At 43.9% G+C, this 23,358-nt stretch overlaps 1 long non-coding RNA gene across 2 annotated transcripts in view; it reads right to left on the bottom strand.

Annotated features, from left to right (window-relative positions):
• Positions 1-23,358, bottom strand: part of LOC110741795 — a 171,555-nt gene that overhangs the window by 12,020 nt on the left and 136,177 nt on the right. The gene's annotated exons all lie outside the window — the stretch shown is intronic.

The raw sequence follows: 23,358 nt of genomic DNA, 5'->3' as shown, positions 1-23,358 counted from the left end.
GAATTATGCGCAGCAGAAGCACAGGAACACTGAGAAGACCACAGTCCTGAAGTCCAGGCACAGTGCCTATATAAGGCTGATGCTGAATTAGAAGAATAGAGAATACACCTGCTCCTCACCACAAGGCTAAGAAACATTGAGTAACAAGTAATAGTGGAATTCTGCTAAGACAGGGACAAGTGCATGGAAAAAAGAAAACGATGTCTACTTCTGCATAGCAAAAGAAACTATCATCAGAGTGAACAGACAACCTATAGAATGGGAGAAAATTTTTGCAACCCATCCATCTGACAAAGGTCTAATATCCAGCATTTACAAGAAACTTAAACAAATTTATAAGAAAAAACAAACAACCCCATTTTTAAAAAGTGGGGAAAGGACATAAAAGAAGACATATATGTGGCCAAGAAACATGAACAAAAGCTCAACATCACTGATCATTAGAGAAATGCAAATTCAAACCACAATAAGATGCCATCTTACACCAGTCACAATGGCTATTATTAAAAAATCAAAAACAAAATAAAAACCAACAGATGCTGGTGAGGGTATGGAGAAAAAGGAATGCTTTTACACTGTCTGTGGCAGTGTAAAGTAGTTCAACCATAGTAGAAGACAGTGTAGGGACTCCTCAAAGATTTAGAGGCAGAAATATCATTTGACCCAGCAATCCCATTATTGGGTATATAACAAAGGAATATACATTATTCTATTATAATGATACATGCACATATATGTTCATTGCAGTACTATCCACAATTGCAAATACACTGAAACAACCTAAATGACTATCAGTGATAGACTGGATAAAGAAAATGTGGTACATATACACCATGGAATACTATGCAGCCATAAAAAGTAATGAGATCATATCCTTTGCAGGGACAAGGATGGAACTGAAACCCATTATCCTTAGCAAACCAGCATGGCAACAGAAAACCAAATACTGCATGTTCTCGCTTATAAGCGGGAGCTGAATGATAAGAACACATGATCACATGGAGGGGAACAACACACATTGGGGCCTATCAGAGGGTGGCAGGTGAAAGCAGGGAGAGCATCAGGAAGAATACCTAATGGATGCTGAGCTTAATACCTAGGTGATGGGATGATCTGTGCAGCAAACCACCATGGCCTATGTTTACCTATGTAACAAACCTACGCATCCTGAACATGTACCCTTGAACTTGAAATAAAAGTTGTAAATCAAAAAAAGGAAAAGGATAGGGATACTTTTATGCGTATGCTCCTCCAAACTGTCCATTACAGTTATGGGGAAACATTTCCCCTTTCTATCTTTACAGTAGAGTAATAACTTATTATAGAGATGATATTCTAAATCAAAACGCCCTCAAAAATCTCTTACATTGAAATTGAAGTACAATAAACACACAAAAATAGAAATTTAAAAAATAAAAAATAGTAAAAATAAAGACAAAGAAAATCTATTTTAAATCATAGTATAAATGGAACACCTAAAGCTAAGAGTGAACTAGACATGGAGAAAAACAATATGGCAAAAGAAACTCCAGCCTAAAGACAAGATAGTGTTTGAGCAATTTGAAGCAGGTGCTAGTAACCATGCTAGTTACATTGCTAGTAACCATGGCAACAATTAATCTTAAATTCAGCTTAATTCCTACATAAACTCATGCAAATTCCCAAAGTTTTATCAGAAGGAAAGCCATGCCTATCTTCAAGCATATCAACTATTTACCTCAGCTTCAGAGATCCTACACAAGCTGTGTGTCTTTCTACAAAAACTTACAAAAAACAAACAAAAAAAAACAGTCAAGAGACAATGCCATCAACAGAACTAGATACATTTATGACACAGATGTTGGAACTGTCAGACAAGAAATTTAAAATAACTATAATTAACATGTTAAAGGCACTAATGAAAGGATGGATACCATGCAATATCAGATGGGTAATTTCCGCAGAGAAATCGAAACTATAAAAGAATCAAATGGAAATGCTATAAATGAAAACAGTAACAGACATGGAGAAAGCCTTTTATGGACTCAACAGTAGACACGACACAGCTGTGGAAAGAAGCAATGAACTTGAAAATAGATTAAGACAAATGATCCAAACCGAAACAGAAAGAAAATAGTAGTAGTAGTAGTAACACTAGTAGTAGTAAAAGAATCGAACACATAAGAGCTGTAGGACACTGTCAAAAAGTGTAGCATATGTATAGGACTCTCAAAGGTGGAAAGAGAGACTATAGGTCTGAAGAAATACTTGGAAAATAAGGGCTGAGAATTTTTCAAAATTAATGATTGTTATGACACGAAACGGAAAAAAAGGAAACGAAACTAAACATGTCATATTCAAACAACTTGAAACCAAAGACAAAGAAAAATCTTGAGCAGCCAGAGAAAAATGATACCTTACTTACGGAGAAATAGAGATAAGAGTTATAGTAAGTTTCTCATCAGAAACCATACAAACTAGAAGAAAATGAAAGGGTGGAAAAAAAAATGCATATTCAGAACTGTATACCCAGAAAAAAAAGGAATGCCTTTAAGAAACAAAGGAGAAATAAATACTTTTCAAGCAAAAAAAGAAAAAAAATGGAAAACTCATTGTCAGAAGACCTACATTATAAGAAATATTAGTTTTAAAGGCAGAAAGAATATGATAACAAGATAAATCAGGCAGAGACTAAGATCTGCACAAAATAAAATTAAGAGGGATGAAAACAGAATTAATGAAGGAAAAATAAAATTTCTTTCATTCTTATTTTTAACAGCACTAAAAGATAACTAACGCGAAAATAGCAGCAATGTATTGTGTTTACAACATATATAAAAGTAAAATGTGTGATAAAAATAATACAGAAGATATAAAAGAGAAATTGGGAACAATATTCATGCAAATAAGCAGTGTCTGTTGTATTTAGCAAACATAATTAACTCCATCCTTTCTGGTCCCCCGATCTGTACGGAACCACCAGGGTGACCGGAAGTGCACTGGACCAGAAGAGAAGTCAGACAGGCTTCCCGGCCACAGGTTGGTTTTTGCACACAGGCTAGGCAAGGGGAAACCCCGATGAAGCTCCAGGAGTAAACAGCCACAGAGGCACCTATAAACCAATCCCAAAGAGAAAATAAAGCCAACTACTTTTATGTATTCCTGCTTTTCTTCAGGACCTGACAGATGTTTCAGATTTGGAGAACGAGCCCATTCACCTTTCTCCCCTGGCTCTAACTCAGCTTCTCTTCCATCCTATTCTACTCTATTCAGCCCCAGCTCCTTGGACAAAAGGCTTCTCTGTAGAAACGGAAGTCTTCAGGCCACATTGGCTCTGGAAGGAGCAGTTCCCCTGTGGTGGTTTTTTTTTGTTTTGTTTTTGTTTGTTTGTTTGTTTTTTCTTTCTTGCTCTCCTTTCCACCATACAAAAGGAGCCCACTTAGAAGCAAATTTATAACAGAATCTGGAAATCCAATCTCTCAGGCAAGAAAAAGCTGGATTTTAAAATAGCTCAGGAAGGTGGAATCTGAGAAAGGAATAGCTGCAGTTTTGATCACGTATCAAATCTGCAACGGCTGAGTGAACTCCGGGAGCTGTCTAGTAGTGCCCGGCTCTACGGGCTCTGAGCTGAGCAAGAGGTTGGCAGGTGGGGATGGAGACGGGGCAGGACTGCTGGAGGCAGCTCTGATGGGGAGGCAAGGGGTAGCCTGGGGATATGGCACAGACCCAGTTTTACCTCCAGAGATGCCTGCATCATTCTATCATGATCCAATAAAACAAGGACCTGGAAGAGCCATGGTTTGTAAGGCAGCAAGCAGCCACCTGTGTGAGATCTAGGCCTAAAACACACAGCAAGACTGAATCCTCTAGCAGTGACCAGCTCAAGCTGGAGGGTAAAAGCAGTTGGCACTACAGAGCTGCTCTGATAATGCCTGTTTTGCATGGGAAGCCTGAGAAGCCACCAAGGGTAAATAATCCACACACAGAGTCCCAAATCTGCCACCATTGTGTTTCCAAGGCGGCCCGTTTCTAAAAGCTAGTCCTAGTGCAGTGTCACAGTTGAAAGTGGACTCCTCAGCACCATTCACACGCTCTCCTCCATCTCCTAAAACTAAACTGCATCTATGCCTACAGGAGGTAAATCTTCCAAACACTGAGCCTCAGGACAGTGTCATTGTGACAAACGAGTTTTGAGAGACTTCCCCATGCAATTCAGTAGGTTTGAAATCCCAAGACCACTAAGAATCCCAGGACATTGGCTAATGCCACTGTTCCTGTCTTCAAGAACGATATCTTCTGCTACTGGAAAGCTAATTATCCTTCAAAGTTGATGTTTTCTTCCACCACAAAGCCTTCTCTAACTATGCCAGTCAAAACCTGATTTCCTAAAGGGCGTTGTCTAATACTTAGATATGACTTTTTACCTAACAAATAGCAAAGGTAAAAATACCCAGTCCTGGCAAAGATGAAGGAAAATAAGAAATGTACTCATTGGTCCATTTCTCTAAAGGCCAGCTCAGCAATGAGTATAAAGTGGAGAATGTATATGCCCCTGAACTTGGAATTCCTCTTCAAGGAGTTTTTCCCACAGCAACATATATCTATAGGGATGTTCACTGAAAGCCAACCCATATTGAGGGTAAATCTGGAGACAGATTTCCTAGCACTGGTTCCTGGCTCTGGCACTGAGAAGCTCTCAAATTCTTTGAACTTCAGTTTCTGCTTGCAGAGTTGATGTAAATATTGAGTTACGTAACACATGTAGCCTGGTACATCATGAAAAACCAATAGCTTTCCTTTTTGTTATTTTAATTCAAATATTTTAAATAAACTCATATTACCACCAGTAGGATTTGATTAGCTACAATGTGATTGATCTACACAATCGAATACTACACAAGCTTTCTATTTTTTGTTTGTTTGTTTGTTTTTTAAGACAGGGTCTCGCTCAGTCACCAGGCTGGAGTGCAGTGGTGAGATCATGGTTCACTGCAGCCTCAAACTTCTGGACTCAAGCAATCCTCCCATCTCTGCCTCCTGAGTAACTGAGAACACGGGCATGCACCACTAGGCCTGGCTAATTTTATTTTTTCATTTTTTTTTTTATAGAGACAGAGTCTCTCTGTTTCCCAGGCTTGTCTCAGACTCCTGCATTCAAGCAATTATCTCTCCTCAGCCTCCCAAAGCACCAGAATTACAGGTGTGAACCACTGCACAGGCCTATGCAAGCTTTTAAAAAAATAAAAGTTTTATGTACGTATTGAATCAAAATAAAAAAATCAGATTCAAGAGAGCACATGCATGTATGTGTGGGTCTATTTTTCTCCTATGCTTTGAATGTGTCTCCTAAATTTCATGCATTTGGAACTTAATCCCAAAATTTACATGTTGATTAAAGGTGGGGCCTTTGGGAAGTAATTAAAATTAGATAAATCATCAGACTGGAGACCCCATGATGGAACTGGGGGTTTTATAAGACAAGAAAGAGGCCTCAGTGGACATGCATGCATGCACGCTCCCTCATTCTTGCTATATCATACCTTCCACCATGTTATATAATACAGCACAAAGGCCCTCCACAGACGCCGATGCCATGTGCTTAGATTTCCCATTCTCCAGAACCATGAGTTTAATAAACTTCTCCTCTTCATAAATTTCTGTCCAGCAACAGAAAATGAATTAAGATAGCCTTTATGTGTGTGTCTATATGGTTGTGGGTGTGTGCTGTCTAGTGTGTACATATGTAATGTGAGTCCTGTGTGTAAATCTATGAGGTTTGTGTGTCCATGTGGGTTCTCTGTGTTTGTCTGCAGTGTGTGCATATGTGTGAGCTTTGTGTGTATACCTTCAATATGTGTGCAAGAGATCTGTGTGTGTCTGTGGTAATGCGTGTGAAGTACATGTGTGTAGTGTATGTGTGTGCATTCTGTGAGTGTCTGTGGGTTGTCTGCAGTGTATGCATATGAGTTCTGTGTATGTGTGGCACATTTGCATGTGCGTTCTAGGTGCATGTGTGGCACATTTGCATGTGCCTTCTATATTTATATGGGAGTTCTGTGTGTGTGTGTGTGTGTGTGTGTCTCTCTCCAGGGTGCACTGCGAATTCTGTCTGGGGAAATGTATTTGCTTGTGAGTTCTATGTGCATGTGTGGTATATTTGTGTGTAAGTTCTGTGTAGTGATGTGTTTATGTGAGAGTTCTGTGTGTATGTGTGTCTCTATAGGGTGCATTGTGAGTTCTGTGGGGGGATGTATTTGCATGTGAGTTCTGTGTGTGTGTCTGTGAGGTGCATGTGTGAGCTCTGCGGGGTGGTATATGTGTGAGCTCTGTGTATGTCTGTTTGGTGCATGTGTGAGCTCTGTGGGGCAGTGTGTGAGTGTGTGAGTTCTATGGGGTGGCGTATGTGTATGTGAGCCCTGTGGGCTGGTGTATGTGTGTATGAGCTCTGTGTGTGTTTGTGGGGTATGTGAGCTCTGTGGGGGTAGTGTATGTATGTGTGAGTTATGTCTGTAGGGTGCATGTAGAGAGCTCATATCCAGGTGGTGTGTCTTCGGGTTCTGTGGCTACAGAAGTGCATGTAGGATTCATGTGCTGGTGTATGTGTGTGTGAGTTCCATGTGTGTCTATAGTGCATCGTGAACTCTCAGGAATTCAGTGTATCTGCATGAGTTCTGTGTGTGTGTCTGTGGGGTGCATGTGTGAACTTTGTGGGGTGGTGGATGTGTGTGAGTTCTGTGTGTGTGTCTGTGGGGTGCATGTGAGACTCACAAGGGAGTGAATTGTATGTTAAGCCAGGTTCTGTGTGTGTGTGTGTGTCTGGGAGATACATATGAACTCTAATAGAATTAGTGGATGTGTAGGATTCCTGTAAGTGCATGTAAGGAAGCTTGTGGGGTGGTGGATGTGTGTGAGTTCTGTGTGTGTGTGTGTGTCTGGGGGTGCATGTGAGAGCTTTGTGGGGTGGTGGATGTGTGTGAGTTCTGTGTGTGTGTGGGAGGGTGCATGTGAGAGCTTTCTGGGGTTGTGTATGTGTGTGAGTTCTGTGTGTGTGTGGGGGGATGCATGTGGCAGGGCTTTCTAGGGTTGTGTATGTGTGTGAGTTCTGTGTGTGTGTCTGGGGTTGCATGTGAGAGCTTTGTGAGGTGGTGTATGTGTGTGTGTTCTGTGTGTGTTGGGGGTACATGTGAGAGCTTTGTGGGGTGGTGTATGTGTGTGTGTGTTCTGTGTGTTGGGGGTGCATGTGAGAGCTCTGTGGGGTGGTGTATGTGTGTGTGTTCTGTGTATGTTGGGGATACATTTGAGAGCTTTGTGGGGTGGTGGATGTGTGTGAGTTGTGTGTTGGGGGGGTGCATGTGAGAGCTGTGTGGGGTGGTGGATGTGCATGAATTCTGTGTGCATGTCTTCAAGCTGTGTTTGTGTCTACATAGATAGCAAGTATCAGAAAGTGAGTAAGAACTTGGGTTCTGAGTGAGAGGAACCTCAATTGGATTCCTGCTCTGTCATGTAGTATTTCACTCTGGACAAGTTATTCAACTTCTCTAGCTCTAGTTTCCTTATTTAGATAATCTCCATCTCCTCCTTCCTATGGGACGTCTGAGAATTAGAGGGCAGAGTTTATGAGAAGCACACAGCACTGCGTCTGACACATAGTAGGTGCTCAATAAAGTTTAGCAATTGTTCACTATACTTATAGAGTGGTGTTAGAACAGATGTTATCTGACATCTTAGCTAGGTGGTAGGAATCATTGTGCTTCTCATTTCCCTTTACAATTTTCTATATTGCTTGGATATTTTGCATGCATATCTATTTTCTCTATAATGGAAAAACCAATACATGTTCCTTTCAACAGAACAAAAACCCGAGGCTGTCATTTGTCACCTTCACAGTGTAGATAAAACACCCCTCAATCCCTGACCCCAAAGTCAAGGATCTCCATCTTTTCAAATGCTTCTCCCACTTCTTCCCTGAAATCCCCACCCTCCTTGTAGCATTTCTGGATTAAAAGCTCAGACTGTGATTTTATACCCAGAAAGTCCAACTTTAAATTCCCATGATGCCTGGGATTGGCTGGTTGTTGGGGCAACTTTCTATCTTAATCTCACTAGGAGTGACTTTTTAAATCAGATTAACTTGTTGTCACTTTGGCAGGTATGGCAGTAAAGGGCAGGTCGGTGTCAGTGTCTGTCAGAGGGCGAGGAGGGGAAGCCAGGAGGGATGCAGACAAGTCCTTGGCGGGAGGGAGATTTCAGAGGTGCATGGTTGACATCGTGGGCTGGGACTGGGGCTGGGGCTTGGGACTGGGTGTGGGGGACTGGAAGCTCAGCATGAGTGGGGAGTGGGTGGGAAGGAGACTACAGGAAAAATACGCTTCCTTTACAATAGGGTTCAGGTTAGGCGTTCCTACGAGTACACGATTCCCATTCCACATGTGTGCCAGAATCACGTGGGAAGTTTGTTAAAACCTGAGATTCAGGCAAGACCTTTCCCTTCTGCAAGAGATTCTGATAATGGTGTGAAGGGGGCCTGGGCATCTTCTTCCCAGGTGAGAACTGGACTAACCGTTGTGAAGCAATGAGGAAGATCCTTGGCGTTAAAAAAATCCCACTGTGAAAAATCCAGCGCTCGACCACTTTCACGGCGGTGTGGCTTCAGTGCAGTTACTCAACCTCTCTGGGCTCTTCATGCCAGTGAAATAAGGGTGATGATCCAGAACAAACTGATGATGGGGTTGCTGGGGTTGTTAGCGTTGGGCAGCTTCCGTGTGACGATAAAAGCTGGCTGATTTGAAGCCAATGCACAGTCCTGCCATTCTCTGAGAGGAGACCCGGTGCTCTGAATATGATTTCTGACCCTAGGGTCGCCTAGCCTGGTTCCCCTGCCACAGCAGCTTCCGCCGCCTTTTCCTGGTCCTGAGGCGGCCGGCAGCCTGCAGCCTGCGAGTGTGCTCTACTGCCCCCTGGTGGTTCCATCTGGGAAGGCGAACTCCTTTCCTATTCGGCTTTATTCAGGTCCCTGAGCAGAGACAGCGCCAGCCGCAAGGCCAAAGTGCAGAAGGAAGGTGGTCACGCGAGCTGACTTCTGAGGTTATGGGGCCTGGAATGCACCTCCCCACCACCGCCACTTGATTGCTGGTGCCTGAACTGTCACTGTGGAGCATCACCACTGAAACAGCCTTGGTGCCTCCTGACCCCTGGACCAGACTCTCCTTGGAGCAGGGCAATGGGGGAAGGGAAGGGCTGGCGGAGGGGGTGGGAGACACACCTGTTGCTTCTGGGGCTTGAAAAGAAGAGTTTGACCCATGAGATAACGTAGGAGGCTGTGCAGAATTAAGCACTAAAAGTGGTTAAAATGCCAGCCCTGAGGGAGCACACTGCAGGCTCTCAGCAGTCCTTCAGCTTGAAGGAGCTGAAGGCTCAACCAGAACTCTGTGCTCATGGGAAACACTGCCCTGAGGCTGGCTCTGGCAAACGTCTAAACTTAGGGCATGAACAGGGACTCTGCCATGGGGAAGATTGGCACAGGCCAAAGTGGACGTTAGTAAAAACCAAACTCAGTCCCCACCCTTCTCCCACGCCGGGAACCCCATGGCCACAAGCCTGACCTTTGGACCATTCAGACGGTAGGCTGCCCCAACTCCAGAGGCCATGCCCCCCACCACGCCCTCTTCCCCTCTCCCCACAATGAAACGCTCCTGCCCTGTCCCCTGTCCCCGCAAGCACCTATCCCTGGGCAGGACCTTTAGGCAGGTGATAAATCTACTTGCACCTTCTCAAGGAAGAGCCCCCTCTTGGTCATCTGAGTCCTTAGTGACCCTGCTGATGTCAAGGGGAGACTATGAGGATTGGAGGGTGGGCTCGAGGACCAGGCAGCATCCTTTAATCAAAAACAAGACACCTCGGCTGGGCGCGGTGGCTCACGCCTGTAATCCCAGCACTTGGGAGGCTGAGGCAGGCAGATCACCTGAAGTCAGGAGTTCAAGACCAGCCCGGCCAACATGGTGAAACCCTGTCTCTACTAAAAATACAAAAATTAGCTGGCATGGTGGCGCATGCCTGTAATCCCAGCTACCCGGGAGGATGAGGCAGGAGAATCGCTTGAACCCAGGAGGTGGAGGTTGCAGTGAGCCAAGATTGTGCCATTGCACTCCAGCCTGGGTGACAAAAATGAAACTCTGTCTCAAAAAAAGAAAAAAAAATCATCTGGACATGGTCCAACCACGGGGATTAGGCATTTTGGGGCATCCATTATGGCCCCATGTCCCTGTATCCGGGCATGTGCTCCATAGATTAAGGACTGGCTTACTTCACAGGCTGTGGTCACCCACCCTGGGTGTCTGCAAGGACAGAGGACAGGATAGGAGCTCCCAGAGCTTCCCACCTGCCACAGTCAGTCACAGACAGCATCAGGGTTTGAAAAAGGCAGAGATGGTGGCTTCTAAGCCACTCTCCTGAGCATGGGGAAATGAACTAGACTTCTGCTCAGGAAGCTGTTTCAGCTCCAGACTTCACTATTCCTTCAGCAGCCTGTCCAGAAGGGCAGACCGTGAGCTGGGTGTCTTTAGGAGCTCACAAAGCTATGTCCAAGTAGGAAGCCTCCCCTCCTCCATCACTGTCATCCTCATGCTGGAAGCGATCTTATTCGCGTTCCAATCACCTTCCTTGTTTTGTCCTGAAATTTCCTGAGTACACACTAACGAAAGACTACTTTCCCTGTTCCTTGTTTTTGTCATTGTTCCTCTAGAAAACAAGCCTCCACATCTGTTTCAATTTAAACAGAAAGGAGTAGCAAAACTTACAAAGATGAAGAAGATGAATGCATTGTACTCTTACAATGAACTGGGTCTCCATAAATTGTTTTTCGTATAGCATGTCCCATTTAGCCCTTACATAAGCTCAGATAAGGCAAGGAAATACTAAGTTTTAGAGGCAAAGGGACAAAGACTCAGAGAGGCCAAACAAGGAAGCTAGATTTGATCTCCGAATCCTGACCCTAAGTTCTCCTTACTTTGGAGAAAAGTCCTGATTGCGTGTCTGTGGTTTCCCAGTGGTGTTTCTTTGCCTCTCACTCTGAGGACAAGGTGTATCAACAGGTGCAGGTGGGGTCTTATCATGAGATACTAGTGACCCACAGAGCAAAGAGTGTTCACCTCCGGTTGCCCAGGTACTCATGGCTCCAACTCCCTTGGGACAGGTCAGCTTGGGGTATTTTCTCAGTTTCCTACTACCTTTCCCCACACACCTCACACTCACACACACACTGCTCATGACATTGCAACGCCTGTCTCCACAGGACCAGCCCTGGACTCAGGCCTCACAGCTGACATCTCACAGCTTCCCTCCTCTCCCACCAAATGCTGCTCCAAGTCACTGTCCCAAAATATCCTGAACCGGTTATAGTAGATCCTAGAAATATTTTTCTCACTTGGCTTAGGACATCATGCCCCTTGCCTCCTTCCCACCTCTCTGCCTGTTTCTTCTCAGCCTTATTTTCTGGGGCTGGTCCTTCTAATCTGTAAACTTTGCAGGGCCCCGGGCTCAGTCCTTGTTCTCTTCTCTGTACTTACTCTCTCAGAGATCTCACCTTGCTCTGAGGGCTTCCAATACTGGATAGATAGATAGGTAGATAGATAGTCAAATAGATAGATGGATATCTCCTGAAGACTCCTGCTTCTAACTAAATATGACATCTTCACTCAAATGTCAAATAAGAACATCAAAGGTAACACGCATCAAAGGTAACGTGCATCAAAGGTAATGAACAACCAAACTCTTCCATTTCTCCTCAAATATTATTTTCCAGCAGTCTCCTGGCACTTCCGTAAAGGCAACTCTGTCTTCTGGTTGTTCAGACTGTAGAGTTGTGTTTAACCCTCCTTTTCTCTTGCAGCCCTCATCCAATCTGCCAGTAAACCTGATAGCTTCCCAGTCAATATGGACCTAAGATCCAACCACTCCTGCCCTCTGCTGAGAGCCTCCAAGGCTCCTCACCCACCTGGAGTAAGAGCCGACGCTTCATACTGGCCTTCATGGCAGGTGGCTACACACCCTGGCCTGCCTCAGACCCTGGCGCTCACGTCCATCCTAGTGCGATTACTAATAGCACCTCCTTTCACTATCTAGGGCCCCGACTGGATAATAAACTGCATGTTCTCCCCCACAACATGCACATGTCCAATCTGATCCTCCTTCCTCTCCACCCTCTCTACTGCTGTCTCCTCCCTTGGGCCACATTGTCAACACCTTCCTCCCCAACAAGCTATGTTCCGTGCCTCTACATGGAATACGCTCTCCCCAGACAGTCTATGTCTCATTACTTATTTCCTTCAGATGCTCAAATGTCACCTTATCTGCTCAATAAATAAGGCTACCCCACACCCACTCTCAGGACAAACAGCCTGGTCACTCTCCACCCCCTGACCCTGCCACACCCTTTCTCAGAGCACGTATCGCTACCTGGCAGCTGCATCTTCATTGTCACTCTCCTCACTAGAATATAAGCTCCTGAGCCCAGAGCCTTTGTCTTTCTACTCACGGCTTCAACTCCAAGTACTCGCACAGCTCCTCAAACATGGGAGTGCTCCATAAATATCTGTTAGAAGAATGAATGAATGGCCAGGTTCAAGAAAAGTCACAAAATGTGGAGTTCTGAAAGCTTAAAAACCTGTTACATGTAGTTACAATGCACGCAGAGGGCAGCTTGGATCAATGGAAACTAAATAAATGTTAGGAATCGTTGTCAGGAGTTCACCTGCTGGTCTGAGGTTCAGAAAACGTGGTATTTGGTTTGGACTGCATCACTTCCGCCTGTCTCAGGACTTCCCTGAACCTCAGTTTCTTAGTCTATAGAAAAGAATAATGTCTGCAATTGTTTCCAGCACCAGAATTCTGGAATTCCACGTGTTGGGCACCAGAAAGACGAGAGCACATAAGAGCAGGGTAAATAAACTGGGTCACTGGGAGAATGAATACTTTGCTGCCTTCCCGCCATCCCGCAGACCCCCAGCATCACCCACCATCTCAAAAGGTACTTCCTCAACGCAGGCCTACTCTGGATGCTCTCGGGCCTGGACAGACACATGGACAAGGAAGTAACCATGTTCTTTAGAGTGCTGTCCTCCCAGAGGACACTGACCTTCAAATATAAAGGCACAGCTACTTTATGTGTAAGCAATCTGCATCATCCCATCCAAGCACGTTAGCCCCTCACTGATCAACTACAGTCACCTCCAGTCATGTCAATGGAAACAGGAAACTCAGAAGAAACGCACTTGTGGGGAGCAGGGAACACAAAGTGCCATTCCTGCAGTCATCTGTGGGCTCCATGAGGGCATGAGCAGCCAGGCAGCTCTTCCTTGGCCCCCACTCCCTGCCCCTGGCTCTCCACATTGAGAGGAACCTCCCATGGGACCAACACTCCCAGCTATGAAAGGACTAGGTCAGGGAATCAGGCGGGAATTTGAAAAATCAGCCCCAGATTTGGCAAGCCAGGATTCCCTTCCTCCAGCTCCTTGAGGAGATGAATCCTGTTCTCAGGGTGGCCCTTATTCTCACCAGTCACCAGCATCACCCCAGTGCCTGCAATATGATGGGCACAAGATAAACATAAAAATACAACATATTTCTGTACTATATATGTATTACTAAAATATACATATATTATTATAGAATATACATATAGACAATATAATAATATACATTTATTATTATATGTAAATAATAAAAATGTGCTCAGCAAATGAAGAAATGAACAAATAAATGAATTAAACACACACACACACACACACACACACACACACATTTGTTCTGACCTATCTATCTTGTTCCCCAGGAACCTAGGCTGTTTCTTGGGTTACTGCCTGTCAGTTCATCTGCTTCTCAGAGACTTTGAGATAAGGCTGGTTATGGAAACAACTCTGAGATTTTTCTGCTCAAAAATTACCTCCTGCTGGGGCTCCTCACCCTTTGTCAGTGGCACGCTATTGCCATGGCTCTGGTTCACAGCGTTATACATACACTGAGTTTGTAATCAGAATCTAGCAGAATCTATTTTAAACACATGGGGACTACAGTACATATGAATATGCTAATCAGCTAAGCTTAATAGTTCTCGTTTGTATTAATGCAGATTAGGCAGCTGCATTTCCCACCAAATATTTTCTTTGGTATTTACTGACGAAATCAAGGTCCTGCTAATAAGTTCTAATATTTAATCTAAAAGCTCTAAAGAAGGTGCTTTAGTTGAGTATAATCTAATTTCACTGAACAAAATTGCATCTAAAAGCAATATAAAGTTACAATTTGTTCCTTGTCAAATAGTAAAAATGGCCTTTAAATTTTACATGGTTTTGACCTTTGGTTTTTGCATTTCAATTAAACTTCCCTCAGAGCCCAGTGGATCAAATGTTCCCTGAGTGCGAATTAGGTCCTAGCAAGAGGTGCCTACTGGCCCTCTGTTTCTTTCCTTTGCAAACTGACATCTGTCTCTCTTTTGATGCAGAGCAGAAATTTTCTCCCTCAATGGCTGGAGTAGAGGTAAACTGAAATATTAGGTCTGGCCAATATTTTGTCTCTGGACATCTGAAATTTCTATGAGTCAATCATCTAAATCTATTCTGAATCAGCATGCCAACATGCAAGCCTCCCTATAACTGGTCAGAGAATGACCCAACCTCTCCACTAAGCCATTTTTTAAGCAAGGATTTTACCTTTGCAATACCTGTTGACATCTTGTATTATACTCATGCTTCATAAGAACCCAGGGATCCAGAGGAGAGGTCATCATTCGACTTCTGACAGAATCAAATGCTCAGGTGTGAGAGACTGTGATGCCACCCAATATCCATTCTCCTCTCCCTTCTTGGTAATAGAGTCCTATTTTTATTTAGGGCAATGATGTCTCCAGCTATATACTACATTTCCCAGTCTTCCTTGCAACTAGTGAAACAAACAAACAAACAAACAAACAAAAAACAGAAAAAGCCTTGGGTTCCTGATGGCATTGTAGAACTGCCATACTAGTCCTGGTTACTACCTCTAGGTATCCTTGGATGACTGAAAGAAATCAGACGTGTTTTTCTGTTATGTGCAGCTGAAACAAATCTTAAGTCTTGTAAAATTTATGTAGCACAGTTCCTGGCACATAAGTACAAAACAAATTACAACAATTTCTCAGGCATCCACTGGATGATCAGTTCAAATGATACTTCATGGAAACCAACCAAGTGCTCAGAGACAGAAAGAGAGAGAAGAGATAACATCTGCTTATCTACAAAGATAAAGCAGAAACTAAGAACTGTATGTGCCACTTAAGAAGAAGAATAGCAAATATTTAGGGGTTTATAGGCACTAAGCACTATTCTAAACATTTTACATGTATTAACTCCTCTGTATTCTCAGCAATTAATACAGCACTAGGAAAATTGTGGGTCCACAATAAATGTGTTGAATAAACAAATGACAGAAAGCCAGACACCATCTTGCTTATCTGGATCTGAGCCTGACCTGCTGACTACCCTGAGCATGATCTAGATTAAGTGACACACAAACTCTTCAGGCACACAGACAGCATATCCCTATGACCATGGTTCCTCCAAAGTCAGGATCATTTTATCTCCAGCAGACTGGGGAATCCATGTGTGCAAGGAATGTGTCTTTCTCCTGAAAGAGAGAATTTCACCAGTGCATCTCTTTTCTGAATTTGAAAAACATATAGCACTCTTAAAGATTTTGCCATCTCCCTGACCTAGGTGGTTCCAGAATGAAGATGTTTTCAGGGCACAGTAGTTAAGGTAGAGGGACCTCTGGGGGCCATCTGCCACACCATAGGGCCAGGCCCAAGCGGGAAGTTCTGGAGTTTCTGAAATAACCTACCAAGAACTGGGCACTTGCACATGCACCATCACAGTTCATGGTTATGATGGCCTCGTGAGTTACAAGGCCATTTCATGCAAAACACACTAAGGATTAGAGACATTGTGACTTACTTCATTCATCCAAACTTATTAAGCACCTACGATGTGCTAGGCATTAACTTCGGGGGATGTAAGAGAAAATATGGACTATTACTTTAAGGAGCATAGAATTCAGTGGGGAAGATAGACACATAAACAAAAATATCTAGTGACTGTTGCTGTAATGAAAGTATCAGGTATTATGGAGACATACTGGGACTAGCTCACAGAAGACTGGCTATTAGTGCTGGGGCACAGATTGGGGCAGAGATAGGAGGCAGAAGGGAAGTAGTCCAGGAACAGAGTGCAGTTATACAAAGTATGATAAGGAAAGTGCAGTTGGTGTAACTGGAGCATATGTTTGATGGCTTCGTAATGTTTTGATTTGGTAGGATGAACCACATTTTTCATAATGTTCTTTATTGTATGTTTCTAATTGTGGGGCCACAAGTGAAATTCTTGGGAGAATTTGGGGAATAGGAAGGCAGAAATGAAGCGGTAGCCATTTTGTAGCTCACATGTATTATAGCTGAACTGTTTATTTACTTCAGTGGCATGGAGAAATTTATCTCCCTTCCCCTGGTACTCCTTAGTTCCACTGGCTCCTCTAGCTGTATTTGTTTAGCTCCATGATGGAGGGCTCAAGATGCTTCTTGTTACAAAGGTCAGAGGCAACAAGTATGAACACAAGTTTCAGCCCGTGCTCAGAGAGTCTCAGCTTGTGCTTATGGACTGCAGCCTGCTCATGACCTTCCTTTCCCAACTACCTGTTTTTGGACCTCAGCCGCTGGCATTAGATGAGTTGACAGCCTTACAGAGACTGCTTAACCAGTTCCTACAATTGTGTAGCCCGGTAGCAAATTCTTACATATATATATACATGTATATATCTCTTATTGGTTTTTCTTGTGTAGATGAACTCTGACTAACAAAGAATTTGGTACCAGAAGTGGGATGCTACTTCAACAAACACCTAAAAATGTGGCAGTGGCCTTGAGACCAGCATTCTACCCAGGCAGTGGGTAGAGATCAGAAGAATTTTGAGGAGCATAATAGAGAAAGCTTATATTGCCCTGAATAGGCTGTTAGCAGAAATATGGAAACAAGAAGCCTGCCAGTAAGAGCTCACAAGTAAGGAAGGAACATATTACTGGAATATGGAAAAAAGAGGGGTCTTTATTACAGTGGCAGAAATATCAGCAAAATTGTCATCTGCTTTAATGGGAAAGCAAAGGTTGTAAGGGGTGAACCTGGTTATCCAGCTAAAGTGATTTCCAAACAAAGTGTTGAAGGCCCTGCCAGCAGCATCTTGCTGCTAATAGTGAAATGTGAGAGAAAAGAGGTAAATTGAGGGAAGAACTGTTAAATAAAAAGAAAGCAGGACTTGATGGTTTTAAAACTTCTCAGCCTCTCCAGGTGGCAAAAAATGCTGAAACTAAGAAATGACTTCTGAGCAGTCAGGAAAACATGGAATAGAGATGAGACCACTCCCTTCCTGGAGCTTCCTGAATCACCTCATAATAAACTATTTGTTTCTCGTTCTAATTTATGAGTAACCAACCGAAAACGCATCCTTACTTGTTTTTCTAAATTTCGGGGACTTGAAGCTCAACCACGTACTTCCTCCAATTACAGGCCTCTGACCCTAGTAATAAAACTATTCTGCAGAAGCTGGCTGCACCATTGTGCAGCTGAAAACACACACCTAGCCCAAGAGCCATAGGGGCTGAAGTAGGGCCCAAGGAAGCTATGGAAAATTTTCACTGACCTAACCTTCACCTTACTTTTGTGATATTCTCACTCAGTGCCTTCTATAGTCTTTTCCTTAAGTGTATCACAAAAACACTGGTATTGGCCAGGTCTCCTCATTCACCTCTTTTAGGAAATTTTGTATAATCCTATGTCTTGACAAGGACACATTACTCACTATATTTCAATCCCAGCCCTTCCTCATAAACTACAGCTTATCTATCCAACCGCACCCCGGAAATCTACACTATGGTGTTGCAAAGGCAGCAACTCACATCAGAACTCATTCATTCTCTCTCTTTCTCTCTCTCTCTCTCCTCTCTCTCTCTCTCTCACACACACACACACACACACACACCCCAGAGAAAATACCTTTTCCAACACACCTGGTCTATGAAACCAGACCACCTGGATTTGAGTCCTGACTCTAACATTTCCTGACTGTGATACCTTGAACAAGTATCTGTTTTCACCTCCCTACATTGCAACTTCTTCACGTATGATTAAGGTTAATAATAGTTCTTACCTCATTTGGTTATTGTAAAGATAAAATGAGCTCTATATGTAAAACAGAAGTGCCTGGCACATATTATACTCTCGATAAATTTTAACTGTCAATATTGTTACTATTTTGATGAATTGCATCACTCAATAATCCAATGAATATCCCTTGAAGTCCCCTACTGCCCTGCAATCAACATGTATCCAATTGATCATCAAACTCATTGGTTCTACCTCCTAAACATCTTCCTAATCCATTCGTATTTCTCTATCACAGCTGTTACCTCTTTAGTTAAAGCCTTCATGGTTCCCTCATCAATAAGGATCAGTGTATAACTGTCATGGCCCCCTACCTGGGTTTTATCTGAACCATAACCAAAACAACCCACCCCTCTGTACTTATGTCCAAATCCCCTCTTCACACTGTAGCCAGAATATCCTTCTAAACTAAACCTCTCATCATGTTTCTTCCCTCATTAAGAAGCCTTAAGAATAAAATCTTGGCTCTTTATGCCCTTCCCTCAGTGCTCCTAGCTGTCAACCCTACCCTCACCATCTTGCATCCTACGATCCAGCCACACTGAACTCTTGGAAAATTTTGAACTGTTTAAACTCTTAACATGTCCTTCCTCCTAGAGTCCTTGGTGCTATTAAAGAAAACTAGAGCCAGACAGTAGTTAAAGCAGTGAAAACAGATTTCATTCAGGAACTACAGTGATAGGGGAAAAGAGACCTCAATATAGAACTGGGCTCAATTCTGAATATAGCAAGGACAAGTGGGGATTTAGCCAAGGAGTAGGGTGGGTGTGAAAGGTAGGTGGATGGAAAATTACTAAGAAGAGACATCAAGGGTAGGGGAATTCTTTCTAAACTAACCTAACAAGATCTTTGCTGAAGGCAAGTCCGAGTAATCAGATATCAAGGATGGAGGATGAAGAATTTGATCAGACATCAAAAGTGATCAGATGTGGAGCTGGAGGAGCCCTTCCCAAACTTACTTAGTAGGATTCTTTTTTTTCTTTTTTTTTCTGAGACAGAGTCTTGCTCTGTTACCCAGGCTGGAGTGCAGTGGCCCAATCTCGGCTCACTGCAACTTCTACCTCCCAGGTTCAAGCAATACTCCTGCCTCAGCCTCCCAAGTAGCTGGGATTACAGGCACACGCCACCACGCCCAGGTAATTTTTGTATTCTTAGTAGAGATGGGGTTTCACTATGTTGGCCAGGCTGGTCTCAAACTCTTGTCCTCGTGATCCACCCGCCTCGGGCTTCCAAAGTGCCCGGATTACAGGCCTGAGCCACTGCACCTGGCCACTTAGTAGGATTCTTGATAAAACTGATCTATGAAAGTTCAGCAAAAATTGGAGTCAAAGTCTAGGCCTAGTTGAGAAGAGGTCTCAGGGGAGCCTTATCAAAGTCTAATCAAGGAGAATCTTTGTAAGTGCTAAAATAAAACAAAAGAGAGGATTATTATAGCAAAGAATACTTCTTCTATAGCATTTATGCCCCCCCAATCACTAAATTTGTATGTGGAAATCCAATCCCAAATGTGAGAGCATTTGAAGGTAGGGGCTTTGGGCAGTGATTAGTTCATGAAGACAGAGGACCTCATGAATAGGACTAGTGTCCTTATATAAAAGCCCCAGAGAGATCCCTTGCTCCTTCCACCATGTGAGGACATGAGAGAAGAGGTGGCCATCTATGAACCAGGAAGCAGGCCCTCACCAGACACAAAATCTGTTGACACTTCAGTCATTGTCTTTCAGCCTCCAGAACTGTGAGAAATACATTTCTGATGCTTATAAACCATCCAATCTATGGTACTTTGCTATAGCAGCCTGAGTGATCTAAGACAGAAAATTGATACTCAGAAGTGAGGTATTGCTATAACAAATACCTAAAAATATGGAAGCAGCTTTGGAACTGGGCAATGGGCAGAGGCTGGAGAGTTTTGAGACACATGCTAGAAAAAGTCAACATTGCTGCAAACAGATCTTTAAGGGCAATTCTGGTGAGAGCTCAGAAAGAAAAGAGATCTGTAGAGAATGCCTCAATCTTCTTAGAGAATATCTGAGTAATTCGGAACAGAATGATGGTAGAAATATGGGTGGTAAAGCCATTCTGATAAGGTCTCAGACCTCATCAGAAATGAGGAACTTGTTGGACAATAAAAGAAAGGCCATCCTTATTATAAAGTGGCACAGAACTTGGCTGGATTGTGTTCATGTCTTAGTGTTTGGTGGAAGATAGAGCATGTAAGCAACAGAACTGGAAATTTGGCAGAGAAAATATCTTTAAAAGTATTGAAGGAGTGGCCTAGTCCCTTTTGACTGCTTAGAGTAAAATGTGAAAAGAGAGAAATGACTTACAAACAGAATTATTAATCAATACGGAAGCTGAACTTAAAGAATTGGAACACTTTCAGCCCATCTGCATTGAAAATAATGAGAAAGACTACTCAGGAGAGAATACTAAGGGTGTGGCCAAATAACCGTCCAACAGAGATTAGTCAGTCATCTCAAAAGAAGCTACAAAAAAAAAAAAAAAAGGCAGAGGAGTAACCACCTGCATTGCCCAACACTGCCTCCCATCACTGGCTTCACTCCCCACACTGCAGCTCCAAGCAATTCAGCCACTCCTAAGTGAGGCTTCAGTGGGCCCTAGTGGAGGTTACCCTGTATCCAGCAAAGCTTTGGGTGTGTAGCTACCTCCACCTAGATTCCAAAGGATGAACTGCCTGGAGCTGCTGGCATGGAACCCAGGTGGAAGGCCACAGGGAAGTTTGGGACCACCACAGATATACCCCACTAGGGTAATGCCCAGAACTGTGGGGGTGAGTTCCCCCAGAGACCCTAAACCTATAGAGCCTCCAGTATACAATAGCAGCCTGGGAGAGCATCAGGCACACAACTCCCTCCCATGAGAGCTGTGGCAGGGACTGTGCCCAAAGCCGAGGCAACAGGGCTATCCAGAGCCTTGGGGGCCCAACCCATGTCCAGCAAAGCTGCAGAGGCAGGACTGCTGCCTCAGTGGTTCTAGAAGACAGAAACCCCAACACCGTGTGCCTAGAGAGCAAAGCATCAAGCCAAGGAGCCTTAAGGGATAATGTAATTTGCCTGTGGGATTTTAGACTTGCTCAGGACCTCTTCCTCCTTTCTTCTTTCCTATTTCTCCCTTTTGGAAGAGGATTGTCTATCCTCTGTCTGTCCCTCCATGGTATCTTGGAAGCACAGGACATGTTTGATTTCACAAATTCACAGCTAGAGAGGAATTTGCCTCAGGATGACTCATGCCTTGAGTCTCACCCATATCTGAATTAGATGATATTTAGAAGATAGTTTAGACTTTGGGCTTTTGAATTGACAACATGTGAGAAGTACGTGAATTTTGATGGGCCAGGGTGAAATGCTATAACTAAATATTTGCATCTCTCCCAATGTATGTGTTGAAACTCTATTCCCAATGTGATGGCATTTGGAGGTGGGGCCTTTGGGAGGTGATTAGGTGACTTGGGAATGGGATTAGTGCCCTTATAAAAGAAGACCCAAAGGGATCTCTCACCCCTTCAGCCACGTGAGGTTACAGTGAGAGGACAGCTATCTATGAACCAGGAAGCAGGCCCTCACCGAACACTGAGTCTGCAGGCACCTTAATCTTGGACTTCCCAGCCTCCAGAACTCTGAGAAATAAATTCCTGTTGTTTATAAGCTACTCAGTCTATAATACACTGCAGCCCAAATGGACTAAGATAACCCCTATACTCCTAAGTGTCCCAGACAGCAACAGGTGAGTGAGGAGGTGTTTTGTTGGAGTCCTAGGTGGGAGAGGCAGGCTGGGTAGCAGGTGATCAAGGAGCAGTGGTGCACTTGGACCCTGGACTGCCCTGGCCCGCCCCATAGGGCCACTCCTGGCTGAGTGTAAATGCAAACTCTGCTTTGCTTGCTTGCAAGGCAAGGGACAACTCTGGCACCACAGGTTAACTAGTCTAATCACAGCAAAGGTCAGGACCCCAGTGATGGGAGCAGATCCTTCCTGCAACAGTGGAGGACAGCTTCATAGGAGAAGCAAACCAAGCCACTCTGATAGAAAGGCTTTTATGTTATAGGGTTTGAGTTTCCTTTTTTCAACCTTCCGGAAAAAAAAAAAAGTAGTCAAGAGGCTGTCAGGCAGCTCAGCGTCTCCATTAGAATTCAGAGTATTCCACGGTAATTACAAAACAGCTGTAATGGAAAATTGGTAGTCAAACCCATTTTCCAGCGACTAGAACGGTGAATGGGCTCCATTATGTTCCTAATTCTCATTAACTTAATTTGCATAGGAAACAATGAAGGAATACATAATGAGGTACAGTGGGCAAGCAGCCCAGCCCTGGCCCCCATGGTGCTGGGCTCAACCCACAGTGACCCACCCCAAGGGAGGGAAGGCCAAGTGCTACTGCTGGGCTGGACTCCACTGGGCAACCTGAGGCTGCTGCCCTGAGCTAGTCCAAGACCAGCGAGTTGGAGGATGACTGCTTGCCTGTCATTTGTCCAGGATCACCTTGCTTCAGCACACCCAGTGCAAATCCCATTTCTTCTCCCCACCTCCCTCCCCTACTCTTGGTAAGGCAGAAGAACTGGAGCAGAAGGAGGAGGGAACTTGTTTTTGGGTAAGCAATTCCAGGCTTTGGCTGTGTGTGCACGCATGTTTCTCCCTACAAATCTGGTTTTAATTATAATTGGCCCTGGCAAAAGAATGAGATCAGCAGCTGGGGAGTGGGGTGGGGTTGGGGTGCAGGGATAGGCCTGAGCTGAGCCCTGGGTGCTTTTGAGGAAGTGAGGACAGCAGAGCCTAGCTCCAGTTTTGCTACCCTAAGCCATAGTGATCACATCAGACCAGGTCTTTGCTGGTGGATTAAATGGAACTCGACGTAAGGTAGAAACAGGTCACAGCCAAAGCTCAAAGCTCAATCAGTCAGCTGTGACAGTAGTGGAAAGCCAGAAGTTCTTTGTGTTCTCTATTTTAACAAATAAAATTACAAACCAAAAAAAAAAAAAAAAAATAGTGGTACATTCTACTCACAGTGAATTTAGGCATCTATGCTATTTTAGACACTATACTGGACTATCTCAATGAATCTTTACAGCAAAACTGCCAGATAAGAATTATATCAACTTCACTGACAGGGAAACTGAAGCTCAAA

This window comes from Papio anubis, chromosome 19 (assembly GCF_008728515.1).
Source record: "Papio anubis isolate 15944 chromosome 19, Panubis1.0, whole genome shotgun sequence".
Lineage (NCBI taxonomy): Eukaryota > Metazoa > Chordata > Mammalia > Primates > Cercopithecidae > Papio > Papio anubis.
The sequence above is the reverse complement of the archived record's forward strand: the minus strand, read 5'-3'. Positions and strand labels throughout refer to the sequence as shown.